This window comes from Amblyomma mixtum, chromosome 1, assembly GCF_055824585.1.
Source record: "Amblyomma mixtum isolate Tamu chromosome 1, ASM5582458v1, whole genome shotgun sequence".
In the NCBI taxonomy this organism is placed as follows: domain Eukaryota; kingdom Metazoa; phylum Arthropoda; class Arachnida; order Ixodida; family Ixodidae; genus Amblyomma; species Amblyomma mixtum.
This window is the reverse complement of record NC_143012.1, coordinates 29,832,086-29,846,093: the sequence shown is the minus strand read 5'-3', so window position 1 is coordinate 29,846,093 and position 14,008 is coordinate 29,832,086. Positions and strand designations below refer to the sequence as shown.

General features: G+C 47.6%; 2 protein-coding genes across 4 annotated transcripts in view; one reads left to right on the top strand and one right to left on the bottom strand.

Moving 5' to 3' along the window:
* The window catches only part of LOC149365923 (excitatory amino acid transporter 3-like), a 71,258-nt gene extending 59,841 nt beyond the window's left edge, over positions 1 to 11,417 (bottom strand). The window contains exon 1 of one of the 2 annotated variants that reach the window (XM_089547286.1): positions 11,169 to 11,417. The gene's annotated coding sequence lies outside the window, so the exon portion shown is untranslated. Of the gene's footprint in view, positions 1 to 6,220; positions 6,289 to 11,168 lie in introns of those variants that run through there. The other variant, XM_089547290.1, reaches the window with a different exon arrangement.
* The window catches only part of Ent2 (Equilibrative nucleoside transporter 2), an 86,661-nt gene that overhangs the window by 21,956 nt on the left and 50,697 nt on the right, over positions 1 to 14,008 (top strand). The window contains exon 2 of one of the 2 annotated variants that reach the window (XM_089547302.1): positions 8,102 to 8,222. The exons of the other annotated variant lie outside the window; for it this stretch is intronic. The gene's annotated coding sequence lies outside the window, so the exon portion shown is untranslated. The remainder of the gene's footprint in view (positions 1 to 8,101; positions 8,223 to 14,008) is intronic. 2 annotated transcript variants of the gene reach the window in all.

The following is a 14,008-nucleotide window of genomic DNA, read 5'->3' as shown; positions in this document are numbered from 1 at the left end:
TCGGTGTGGTCCTTCCAATCTGTTTAAACACCGGCGCAGTAGGCTTGCGTGTTTACTTCCGTTATCAACGAGGTATGAGGCGCTTGTCGCCTCGCGATAAGTGGCGGGGGAAACCGTTCGCTTACAGGAATTTCCCCTCAGGAAGTTTATTCTCTTTGCGGCGGTGACGGAAGGCGGAATCGCGCGTTGCACGCCCTTGGTGCAAGACGGAAAAGGAGTCAGACTCTTGGTTAACGCACGTGTCGCAAAACAGGTCGACCACCGTGACCTCGACGGAGGAGGAAAGGGCCGATCAGGCCGTCTGTGCGAGTAAGCGTCGTAACGTCGTGTTTACTCCAGCTCCGTCCTTGCGCCGACTGTGGATTTCTCGCAACTTCCTATTTCGCGCTCGCGAGAGCGTAGTTTGCTTGGAGTGAGTTCTGTCGTCGTCACGTTGAAACGAATCATACGTACTCTGTGTGCGTCTGTGTCGCACGGGTGTCAGCTCTGACAGAAAGAAAGAAAGAAAGAAAGAAAGAAAGAAAGAAAGAAAGAAAGAAGGAAAGGAAGAAAGAAAGAAATAAAGAAAGAAGGAAAGGAAGAAAGAAAGGAAGGAAAGAAAGAAAGAAAGAAAGAAAGAAAGAAAGAAAGGAAGAAAGAAAGAACGAACGAAAGAAACAAAGAAAGAAAGAAAGAAAGAAAGAAGGAAAGAAAGAAAGAAAGAAAGAAAGAAAGAAAGAAAGAAAGAAAGAAAGAAAGAAAGAAAGAAAGAAAGAAAGAAAGAAAGAAAGAAAGAAAGAAAGAAAGAAAGAAAGAAAGAAAGAAAGAACGCAAAGCAGAACGCAAGGAAAAGAAAAAATGGAAATAAAGGAAGATGGGGGAAAAGAAACGAACGAATAAAAAGAACGAAGATAGAAAGAAAGAACAAATCCTATCGCCTCTGTGTGTGTTTCTATCACACGGGCGTCAGCTCAGACAGGAAGATAGGCAGGCAGGAAGAAAGAAAAAATGAATGAATGAATGAATGCAAAAGAAAGAAAAATGGAAGGAAAACAAAAGCGACAAAGAGAAAAAAAAAAGAAATAAAGGAAGAAGCGGGTGGAGAAACGAGGAAAGATAGAAAGAAAGAATAGGAAGACTGAAAATAAAATTCGGAAAGATAGAAAAAGAGAAAAGGGGGAAAAAATGAAGAAACCAGGAAAAGCACTAAACATGCAGAACCTAAACAGAAATCAAGGCGGAAAGCTGGGATAGTTGGTTCCTGTCTCCTTCTCTGTCTTTGTCCTAGTTTTATGCGCTAGTCTATTAATTAACAAGAACAGAAAGTGCGTCGGACACATTCAACCATTTCTGGTCGACGTTTGACGCGATGTTGAACGAAACGCGACAGTTTTGTTGCACTGGCGTTTTTGCCCATTTCTATACGGCTTCTTCAGTGGTCCTTTTCACGGCGAATGAATGAATGAATGAATGAATGAATGAATGAATGAATGAATGAATGAATGAATGAATGAATGAATGAATGAATGAATGAGCGGCCAGTTCCTACCAGCAGAGAGGACCAAGTCTAGATAATTATCTGGAATAATGCAACACCGGCATTCCGCCGGTATTCCCAGCACTCGTAGATAACAATAGAAAAGGCGTGAAGAGAGATAACTTTTATAGCCGTAGTGGCGAAGAGCTCTGTGCGCGGGAATGCAGACGGAAGGAAGCCATAAACGGTGACAGTGTTTCCGCAACAGGTCGTTTTCGTTATCAACACGGTCGTGAACCTGTGCCGTGCATGACACGGTAACGAGCCACTTCGCAAGCATTGTACTTTGGTCACGAAACGAATGTAGGTGCCTTTCAAGGCGAGCGTCAAATCACGTCTTCCTCAGCTACAGTAACTGAGCACGTCTACACATTTTGCTGCAGCGCTTGCAAGGCTCCGAGACTGGCGACTCGATATTTAACCCTGCGATTCCTGCAGGCAATAAGAGTGTTGAAGAAGTTTACTTTCATCATTACATCTCTACAGTTTCATATGCTGTTATACGCTGCAGCAACGTAAAATTAGTAACAAGTTTATTAAGAAAAAATTTATTGCTGTGTAAAAAAATACTAGCAAATCAGGCTATTTCAGAACGTCAGAAAACGATAAAACAGCGCTCACATACCTAGATACATAACATAAATCAACTTAGCATTGGGCCTATTGGAACTCTAGGCTATTCCGCAGGGGAGGTTGGCTTTTGGAGTGAGCAAACTTACGGCCTCCCTTCTGCATCTCGAACCCGTAGCTGACACTTCAACTTTGTTTTAAGAGAGAGTTTGGAGATTCGTTGTATGAGGTACTGCTAGGATTTACTACTGACGATAGCACAGTCTGCATTGTGCATGCTATGCAGTGTATTACATAGCTAGAGAAATCACGGGACCAACTCAGCTATTCTTTCGACTGCCTTGGTCAGCTTTTTGTCGACGGTGTATACACATGGCGGCCGGATTATCTCAGCGTTTTTGTTTTTTTTCGCAAGAGGGAGCCTTCAGAGACTTGTCGTGCGCCGTTCACGTCAGTATTTTTGAAGCCTTGCAAAATCCTGGACGCTATTTCTGCTCGATAAGCTAGTCATAAACGGCACGACGGTGCCAGTACATCGGTATCCGCTCGCGCAGCTGGTATTTCAAGTGCGTCTCTTGCAGGCTGGCTTCCGGCCAGTTATTTATCGTACGTAGTACATCCCATATTTAATCGTTCTCTAACTCTACAATATTTTTTTTCCGCTTTACGGTAGAAGGCAGAAAGCCTGACACAGGCTTTTATGAAGCCGTCGCAAAACTTCCTGAGCTAACTACTAGGGCCATTGCGTCCTCATATTCCACAGCGAGAGTGACTGCTCATGAGGACCTCCTTCGAGCCTTCAGAGCTCCTATCGCGACAGACGTGTGTAATAAACAGAAAAACAAGCAACGTTACATGTTCAAGTTTCTTAACTAGCTCTTATATAAACCCCTCCGTGCCTTCTTGTAAGTGACTGCTAATTTGCTGCGTCAGCTATGTAAATCACTTCCAACTCTCTTAATTAAACAAAACTCGCAGCTCAGTTGCAGGAGTAACTGCTTAGCAGCAAAGCGTAAACCATAAAGAGTAAATTTAAAGTCTTGGTTCTCCGCAAAAATAATTACTACAAACAGTCAGTAAGTTTATTGAATATTTTAATGAACGCATCTTGCAGCACAACATAGCGAAAAAAACTACATGAAAACATGCAAATATGTGGCCGTGGGAGCGTTGTAACCTGCTCTAAAATTTGCTGATCAAGATGCTGAATATAAAAACACAAGAAACGCATACGGGGCAAGCATTATAGGATGACAGGCACGCTTTGCAGAAAATGCGCATTTTTAGCGAGGGCATCGAACACTGAAGGCATTTGAGGTGTGTCGGTTCATGCGATGTCGCGTTCGCTACTCAGCTGACTGTCTGACGCGCGGCGAAATGTTGTTGTTGTTGTTGTTGTTGTTGTAGCCTACGACAGAATGGCACATACCCACTCTGAGGGATCGGCCAAGAATCGGGTGGTAAAGGTTGGTATTCACCTGTACGTAGTAAAGGCAAAAGGAAAGCACACGGGGGAGGAACACCGGGGGTCTACCACAAGAAGGGCACGGAGAGGATGAAAAAAAAAATCAACAAAACTAAAAACAAATAATAATAATAATAATAATAATAATAATCATAAAATATATATATATAAAGGAGTTTGGATTGGAGAGAGAGAGAAAGAGAGAAAAGAGAATAATTCGAAAAAAAGAAATGAAGCATAAAAAGAAAATACTGAAAGCTTTAGCAAGGTAGTCGATGAGATTCCAGCAAGAAATTTTGAACAGCGTCACAAACAGACCTGTGGCTGAACCCAAGTGTGGTGGCACCAAATGATAGCAAGTGTGGGCTGCTCAAACTGAGGCCAAGATGCTGTAAGGGCAACTCCAGCAGTCTTCTTCTCAAAGAGGTGAAACGACGACAATGGAGCCAAAAATGATCGATAGATTCAGGCTCACGGCAAAATGCACAGAGGGAGATAACGCCAAACCAGATCTGTGCAGATAGAAATTTAGAGGGGGGATGCGGCAGCGCAACCTCGTCAGAGATACTTCTAGCTGCCGAGGTGGACAAATTTTCCTGCTCCATGAATATTTCAGATGCTGATATTCCACCGATGTTAAAAGTGTTGTGTCTTGCACGCTTAATAACGCTCGTCGCCGGAACCTAGATGCTGTGATATACGCTGTAGCCGGGATGATGGGCAACACAGGGCCGCCTAGGGAAGCCTTTGCAAGGTTATCCGCGATCTCATTGACAGTCACGCTGCTGTGGCCGGGTACCCATATCAAGTGAACAAGGCTCAAATGCGAAGGAAGAAGCGATAAAAAAGTGCTTAAAGTGGGACAGTCAACATGCGACGCGAGGGACGAACACAAAGATAAAGAATCGGTAATGACTGCCACTGCAGAAATAGAAGGATCAAGCTTGCGCAGAGGAAGAACTACTGCCAGAAACTCAGCTTGAAAAATAGGGGTGTAATCCGGAAGGCGCAGCGAAAAGGACCAGTCTAAACTCGGACAGTAAATTCCCACCCCTGCCTTTTCGTTGCACTGAGAGGCATCGGTTGCTATTGGAATTTTTGTAGGTAGGGACCTTAAATGATCCTCTAATAGACCATTTAAAATAATCGCCGGAAGTCGCCGGAACCTAGATGCTGTGATATACGCTGTAGCCGGGATGATGGGCAACACAGGGCCGCCTAGGGAAGCCTTTGCAAGGTTATCCGCGATCTCATTGACAGTCACGCTGCTGTGGCCGGGTACCCATATCAAGTGAACAAGGCTCAAATGCGAAGGAAGAAGCGATAAAAAAGTGCTTAAAGTGGGACAGTCAACATGCGACGCGAGGGACGAACACAAAGATAAAGAATCGGTAATGACTGCCACTGCAGAAATAGAAGGATCAAGCTTGCGCAGAGGAAGAACTACTGCCAGAAACTCAGCTTGAAAAATAGGGGTGTAATCCGGAAGGCGCAGCGAAAAGGACCAGTCTAAACTCGGACAGTAAATTCCCACCCCTGCCTTTTCGTTGCACTGAGAGGCATCGGTTGCTATTGGAATTTTTGTAGGTAGGGACCTTAAATGATCCTCTAATAGACCATTTAAAATAAGGGGTGGTAAAAGTTTCGCGTTTTGAGGAAAAATGTGAAAATGCGGCGAAATGAGGGCGGCAACAATACTGCCAGCTTTTTTTTTCTCCTTCTCTTCGTGATTCAGGCATTGGCGGTTTCTTACGCATTGTCTAGTTATACTGGTTCATCGCGTCTGAATTGTACCCCATCATCCTCTCAAAAAGCAATGAAGTCTGCAGCAAGTGCGTTTTCGGATCAGCGGGCACAGAGAAATGAACACGACGACACTGTTGATCACTCATACCCTTTTTGTGACTGAGGTTAGTTAACCATCTCGTAGCAAGTGTTGTGTAATTCTTTCATATCCACGACCCTTCCTTGCGTATTATTTTCGACCGCCTGTACGCAACTTCCCGCTTCATAGAAGTCTTGGTTTGGTAAGCTCGCATGTGGCGTTTAACGTTCAAGAGCTGCACGTACACTTCTTCAGGGATGCCGCAAAGTAGGGGTCCGGATTCATTTTCGACCACCTGGGGTTCTTTAACGTGCAGTGACATCGCACAGCACATGGGCGTATTGTTTTTCGTCCCCGGTCAAAATCCGGCTGCCCTCAAACTAATGGAGACTTTAAATCACAGGTGCACTTTAAACAGATAATACAAAGGGAGTGAGCTGTCCTCTCTAACTCACCTTTATAAAGGAGTAAAAAGTGGGTAAGCTGTCATCTAACGGATTTCCTTTTATAGAAGGAAGTGCGCTAGATAACACTTTACTCCCTTTTTATTCCCATATAGGCGTATTCATGTCTAGAGTGTGGTTGGTTACGACCCTACAGAAGCCTTTTCAGTGGCATAGTTACTCGTGAGCCTAACAGCGCTTAAAACTGATGACGGTGGTACAGCCTTAGGTGACGCATAAAAAAGTGAAGCGCGTATACTGCCAACAAGCCCTCTCGCCAAAAATGAATAGAATTCCAGCCCACGTCACAGATGGGACTGCACAAGAAAAATTAACCCAGTCCAACTTTCAGATCGCTTATTAGCTAAGCGGCGAATGCAGCTAGTGAGTGAAAAATTCACCTTTTTTCCCGTACCGCACACGATCCGATATATAGAGTGGGTAAGCTCGCTTGCCGCCGCCTTTCATGACTTGGTGAGGCGCCAACTCCGTTCGAATTGAGTTTACCTTCGCTGCAAGTCTCTCGTATTGGGCCGTCACTGCTTTCGTTGTTGGCAACGTCGTCGAGTGACGTAGGTTAAGGAACATTGCCACTTCATAAAGCAACAGTTTACCCTCGTCAGCCTGGCAACGAGTGCTCGTGCGACGGCGTTTACGATATGCGGAAAACTATACCGATAAGCTGTGATTGGGATTTGCATGATTGAGGGTTGGATACCTGCACACTGGGAGGAACAGCGCAGCTTGACAAAAGAGCGAGTGAAGAAGGAAACAACAGATAGCGTTATTTATCAATGGAGGATTTGGTTTGGTTTATTAGGGTTTAGCGTCCCAAAGAGACTCAGGCTATGAGGGACGTCGTAGTGAAGGGTGCCGGAAATTTCGACCACCTGGGGTTCTTTAACGTGCACTGACACCGCACCGCGCACGGACCTCCAGAATTTCGCCTCCATCGAAATTCGGCCGCCGGGGCCGGGATCGAAACCTCATCTTTCGGGACAGCAGCCGGGCGCCATAAACACTGAGCCACCGCGGCGAAGTTATCGATGGGGGGAAAAAAAGGCTTGGTTTGGTTTGGTTTATTGGGGTTTAACGTCCCAAAGCGACTGAGGCTATGAGAGACGCCGTAGTGAAGGGCTCCGGAAATTTCGACCACCTGGGGTTCTTTAACGTGCACTGACATCGCACAGCACACGGGCCTCTAGAATTTCGCCTTCAAGAAATTCAGCCGCCGCGGCCGGAATCGAACCCGCGTCTTTCGGGTCAGCAGCCGAGCGCCGTAACCACTGAGCCACCACGGCGGGGCGGAAAAAAAAAGGCGTCGTTCTCAGATCATGCATGGCAGATTATACCAATATCCCTCATAAGAGAACTATATAACAGCTGTATCTAATCGGTACTCGCGTATTGGGCTGGCTGAAGCGTGGAGGCTAACGAAACGAGTTCAAGTTAAATTGAGGACAACGCAGCGAGCTATAGAAAGGAAAAATGATAGGTGTAACGTTAAGAGATCGGAAGCGGGTGGAGTGGGTGAGGGAACAAACGCGGGTTAATGACATCCTAGTCGAAATCAAGAGGAAGAAATAGGCTTGGGCAGGGCATGCAATGCGAAGGCAAGATATCCGCTGGTCCTTAAGGGTAACGGAGTGGATTCCAACAGAAGGCAAGCGTTGCAGGGGGTGGCAGAAAGTTAGGTGGGCGGATGAGATTAAAAAGTTTGCGGGGATAAAATGGCCGCAGCTGGCACAGGACAGGGTAGTTGGAGAGATATGGGAAAGGCCTGTGCCCTGCAGTTGGCGCAATCAGGATGATGACGGTGATATATTGTAGAAAAAGCTTCGAGGCTGACGAAAAAGCTTGAAGCGAGGACGACACTGTGAGCGATAGGAAGTAAAATTGTAGACGCTGCACTAAAATGCAAAACTAGAGCAGTGGGGATGAAAAACAAAGGGCAGTTAAGGTAATGAAATGAAGAAGTTGAAGACATGGGCACGTCGTATAATGGGCAGAATTGATAACCGGTGACCTATTAGAGCGATACAGTGGGTATATCGGAGGAAAGGGAGCGTAACCGACTGAGTCATGTTAAGAAATACTATGAGGAAAATTTCTGGGACAGGATGGCTCCAGCCGCGGGCAAGACAAGAACAATGGGCATCATTACGACTGCAGGTTTATGTTCTGCAGCGGAATTAAGGTGGGTGAACAAAATGATAGTGGTGGGTTAGCGTCCTCCGGAATTGTCGATTGCTGAAAGGTAATGATGACATTAAACTATGCAGAAGGCGGTCCTGGCAACTTTGGCGATCGCTGTGCTGTCATAAGTCCCGGACGCGCGATGACGCCTCTGCCGTCGGATTGGGCTGCTCACTCACAAATCCAGAAATCTTCAGCGCAATGCCGGTAAGTGTACTACGCACTTATAGTACAGGAGTATATGGAATTTTATGGGCAGAGTTGGGAGCAAATAGTCGCTCTTTTTAAGGACATACAGCGGGACGTGGCGATGTAGATGCATAAGGAAACAATAAAGGTTTATCAATTCTTGGTCGTTAAGAGATAAATGCGCCATCATTTCGGCATTGTTTGAAATCATTGGCTGCAGACCGTCTTTCAAACATTACAAGCCAACTTCATCTGGGAGATTCTCGAAGACACAGCGGTATATTAGCCTTGGATACTGAGCTTGCATACGACAGCTAGCCAGCTCGAGTGCGTCTACCGTCAGAGTTCCCTAGTAACCACTGAGCATCTTAAGCATCACTGGCATCATCCCCATCATCAGGATCACCTTAACCTCGGGGCAAAAAGTCCCTGCCATGCATCTCTGTTTAACCCAGCTCTGCACAGGCTGCATCCTCTCTATTTCAACGAACGTTCTTACCACATCTACATAGGCGTGCGCGGGCATACCCATAAGAGGGAACCAACGTTCATGGTAGGACCCGTTCATGTCTTCTGGGTAGCAAAGAACATTATGGCGCAAATTTCGCCCCCCCCCCCCCTTCCCATGTCTACTAGGGGCGTCGTTTCCCCTTTTGCTGTCCCTCTGAGCACGCCTGTGCGCTCATGCTCATCTATCACACCACCTTATTCCCTGTCACCCACTGCTCTATGTATCCCTTCCTTTGGAGTCTGTCATCCCAAAATACCATCGCTTATCGGAAGCATCCGCCTCGCTTGCGTAAGATGCCGTAAGTGGATGGCTGGAACGAGGCCACTACTTTACACTCTCTCGATCGGTTCTGAAGCATTTAATATTTCATTCTAAAACAGTGCGAACAGGACACTGACGATGATGGAAACGTATAACACACATTTCCTTCATCGTCCGCGTCCTGTTCGCGTTGTTTTACAATGAGTGCCCACCATCCTGCCCAAGCTTCTACTTTAGCCTTTAATATCTCGCCTCAGTCACAACTTCCCAGCCTATACCCAATCCAGTTAACAAGCCACAGAGCAATCTCAACAAAATTCGTTTTATCAATCAGTCCATATATCCTGGCACAATGACAGTTGTGACAGCGTTGTCAACTAGGCGAGCGGCGCGCAACTGTGAACGGTCTATTTGCGAGCTGAATTCCTGCACCCCCCGTCTACGCACGGAGACGTGCGCTCGGAGCAGCGCAGTACCAACCGCAGTGTGTCGTGTACACGCGCGCGCTGCTTCTCGGTCGTGACTCGTGACGACGTTGAAGACAAGGCGACACGCCGTTGTGATCTCGAGGACACATCCTATAAAGTTTTACTGCTTGAGCGGCCGCAGTCCCCGCACTGCACAAGGGTAAACAGGACGCTCACTCGCACGCTCGCTCGTACGATGCCCTGATAACGGTGCGCTTGGAGGAATTCCTGGTGTAAAACGAACCCCAAGTACTGCGTCCACAGTACGACGTGTAAGGTGTACTGGCAGCGGCTATATAGAAGGAAAATCATTACGACAGTACAACTACACGCCAACCGCACTTCGTCCGTTGTTTCAAAGCAGTTTGACTCTCGACGAATTACACGAGCAAGAAATTTCCCTTTCAACTACGAAATAACAAAAGAATTCGTCCTTATGCACAAAAACGACCTTTCACTTTCCTATTGCAACCATCCGCACATGGACTCACTGATTATTATCATTACACCACATTTTACGTGCGATAATCTTAAGTATAAAGTACAGCAAAGCTGCCGCGATTAAAACTTGCGCTTGGTGCTTTGACAGAAGAGCTCCGGACGATCGCGCGTCCCAAAGGTCTGCGCGAACAAAAGTTAGCTTGGAGTTTAACCTGGGAGTATATATGGGAGTTTAACCTTCCAAAGCAACTGAGGCTATCAGGAACGCCGCAGTGAAGGGCTCCGGAAATTTCGACCACCTGGGGTTCTTTAACGTGCACTGACATCGCACAGTACACAGGCCTCTAGAATTTCGCCTCCATCAAAATTCGACCTCCGCGGCCGGGACCGAACCCGCGTCTTTCGGGTCAGCAGCCGAGCGCCATAACCACTGAGCCACCGCGGCGCTTCAAATTTGTTCATTTTATATGTTGAGACCACTGTGAACTTTCACTTTCTATCCGGCAGGCCGCATTGAGGCCTACCGACCCTTAGTAACGCTCGAGGCGGAGCCGCTGTTTCTACAGTGTTTACAGAACCATCACGTGGTAAAAATTGGCCTTAGCGACGAGTGAGGCGCACGTGCGCTGCGAGGGGCGTAATTGGCTGACCGCCCGCGCTGACGTTAGATTCGTAAAACAGTTGCGACGTCAGAGTTTGGAGAGAACGCGTGAAGGTAGAATCCTTGCCAGCACAAAATCAACAAGGGGCTGGAAGCTTCAGACTAAGATAAGTCCGCCTGTCAAAACGTTGCTACAGGACTGAGGCTTACATCCATGTTCCCAAGCAGCACAGATAATTGGCCCAACACTGTAAATGGGTGGCTTTACTCTTTTCTTTTAAAGGACGGGCATTTGCCAATATATTTCCAATATTAGGCCGATTAGCTGTTCTGCTGGGGTTCCTTTTGTGCTTGCGAATTCATATATGTACTTACACTTCATCAGACGCTTCAAATAAAGTCATTCTATTTTCTCACTACCCTCCGAAATGTGGACAGCTTAGACTAAAAATCACGGTCCGCAAAAAGGTGATGTCGATGATCGCAACATACCGCCATTTTTTTTTTTTTTTTGTGAACCTCTCACTCAGAGCTCGGGGGGTCCGCGCGCTCAAGCGGCGCGACTAACGGTAGCGAGATATGCGCATGCCGCAGGCAGATCAGAACTCCTTCGTGAAAATACCGCCAGTAACGGCCCGCGACTCAAGAACAGGTCGTACTGGCGAAACGTGCGTAGTACGTACTCCTTAAGGAGAGGCGGCTGGCGCCCTACGCGTCCATGGGTGTCGACGCCGGCGATCCGGCGAGCGGTGGCGGCGTCGGCAGCTGCAAGTCCCGTCGCTGTCGGAATGTGACGACGCTTCCGTTGAGGGCCGCGCTTCTCTCGTGCGCCCCAGAAACACCGACGGCGACGTACACGGGAAACCGGTCGACCGGCTGCGGCGAGGGAGCGAAGTGCGCTCACACTAACACACACACGCTCGGAAGCGAGCTGACGGAGGTTCTGGTGCTACCGCTGCTGACGTTACGTACCTTCATCCTCCCCTGCGGGGGAGGCCCTGTACGCTGAGGCGACCGGACGCCGCTGGCGACGACGCGCTGTTTACGCTGGCGCAGGTGGCGCACGCGGGACGCCGGCGGGACGTCGGCGGGAGCAGTGCGTGTCTTCCTGACCGGACAATTAACGAGAGCACTTGTGTCCGTGTCGACGCGGACAACGACGCGGTGACGCAATGTTGAGGTCGCAGAATATAATGCCAAGCTCGACCATTCTGTTCGCCGTTTACCGGAAGAAGCGAAGGTCGTCATCGGACGACGAAAAAGACTTGGGGTCTCTTTTTATCTCCTCTTCCTCTTGAATGAAACAGAGAAGTGAAAGCTGAATCCCTAGCGTCCCCCTCCCCACCCCTTACCATCAGCTGCAGTGGGTCCACAAGCTCCCAGTCTCACCTGGACCACGGGACAAACGTCACACTTGCGTTATCACCCACTTGTCCCTTATAACGTTCAGGCCCGTCCAAGCCCCCGTCTCTATGGCAAGCGCGTGAATGCAGCGCAGTTTGCTGTTATGACTAGGGCCCGGAAATTTAGGCATTTGCCTAAACATGCCTATAAATGCCTAAAGGGGGGATTTTTGCACTTGCCTACCTTTTTGTCATTTTTTAGGAAATGCTACCTATTTAACCGCACTTTTTGCCTATAAATGCCTAAATCCGGCGCTTCGGTCCTCGGTGCTGTTTTTCAATTTTGAGACATTGTCTATGTATGGTGAAAGGCGCGCGCCGATGCACGCATAAAAGGCGCGGGTCTCGCCGGACGTCTTTCTCGAATTGTAACTTGAACGCAGTGTAACGAAGTGTTTATCTCGAAGTGCAGCAAGAGGCGAGTTTGGAAAGAGGCCTGACATGCATTAGTGCAAACTTCTCAACATTGACGGAAAGGATGACAAGGTTGGAAAAAGCTGGACTCTCAATAGATGAATCGTTGAAGGTAGTGACAGAAGTACCAGCAGCACTTCGGGGACTGGAAGGAAAGGGCGCTACTGCTTCTACGAAGATGCAACAATTGGCAGAAAAAAATAGATGCCTAGAAAACATTTCCCAAATCAGAGACTTTCTACGCGGATACGATACGGTCACATCACCTGAAGGATGAAGCCTTTATCAACTCTCATGGTTTAGGTTCGCGCCACTAAGTTCATGCGATGTCAAAGAAGACTTTTAAAGTACAAAGCTATGCTTAGCGTAAACCGAAGGCGCCACAAGTTCGAACACCTGAGAATGCGCTTTATTGCTTCAGTTGAGGACTGCGTACGCTCCGTGCATGACTTACAAATCTTGCACTTATGAATAAAGAGTATTATTCAAAGCGCCTATTTTTGCTTTATAGCGCCTATTTCAATACTTTTTAGAGCTTAGATGCCTGCCTATTTCGGCGTTCTTTAGCGCCTAAATTTCCGGGCCCTAGAACTTATGACATACGGCGACCCTGACACCGTCAGCATCGGAGATAAATAGTCACTAACAAGGCTATTGCTACAAAATGACAAAAGAAAAGGCTCGTCTAGTTGCAAACGTGAATCCGTAACAAGCGCTCTCCTCCGGCTCACTGCGAAATTAAATCATGGGTTCCTCAAAAACTTGTGTTGCAACTCTACTAGCAGCCCACTAGAAAGAGGTTCAACATTTGGAGAGACCGCGACAGTATGTGAAAATGAAGAGGGCGGGTTCCACATGTACTATCGGGGACAAAAGTGGTATATTCCACGCGGCGGGAGCCGGAGCAACGGAAAACTGCGTTGCAGCGCCATCTACAGGCGGCATCTGGGATCGAGACAGCCCATGCGTGACCTTTATTAGCAGCAGGCATGTCACTTGGCTCATTTCAATGTTTCTTGCTTTAGCTCGCCAAAATGCCGCAGTTTTCAGTTGGTCCGGCTCCCGCCGCGTGGAGTATACCACTTTTGTCCCGATAGTACCAAAGCTGCAGGTGCTCGAATGCAGATATATAGCTTCGCCCGAGCGACCTAGTCTCTCTTTTTCGAATAGGCAGTGCGCTATGTCTTCAGAAGATAAACATCGGTGTGTAGACTGTGGCTATTAAATACTGTTTCATACTCTTCGGGCGTCGAGTTGTAGCTCTCGCACTGGCCACGTTTCAGCCCAGAGTGTTTAACTGGCGATTGCAGAAACATGAACATGACCTACGCAATGGAAGAACAAGGCAACGCGCATCGATTAATAAAGGAGAGCTTGTAAGTTGATGTCCTTCATCCTCATCCTGCTTTCTGAACTCACGCCCGACGGAAGTCCAAGCTGGCATTCACCACAAAATTCGTGACCAGGTCGCGTGCCTTTCAGATAGAGGAAATGGAGGGTTGAGCGATTCGATCTTCGGCTTGCCGGTCAACCCTCAGTGAGCAAAGCGAGCAGCTAGCAACGATACCTTCGCGCACCTTAATCGCTTTCGTCGCTTTTTATTCGCCTCGTTGAAGCGCGGAGCTCACAGGTTTGATGTCGGAGATCATTCAGGCCTGATGATTTTAGCGCCTCAAAGCCACAACCTCTGAGTTTTGAGGAACTTC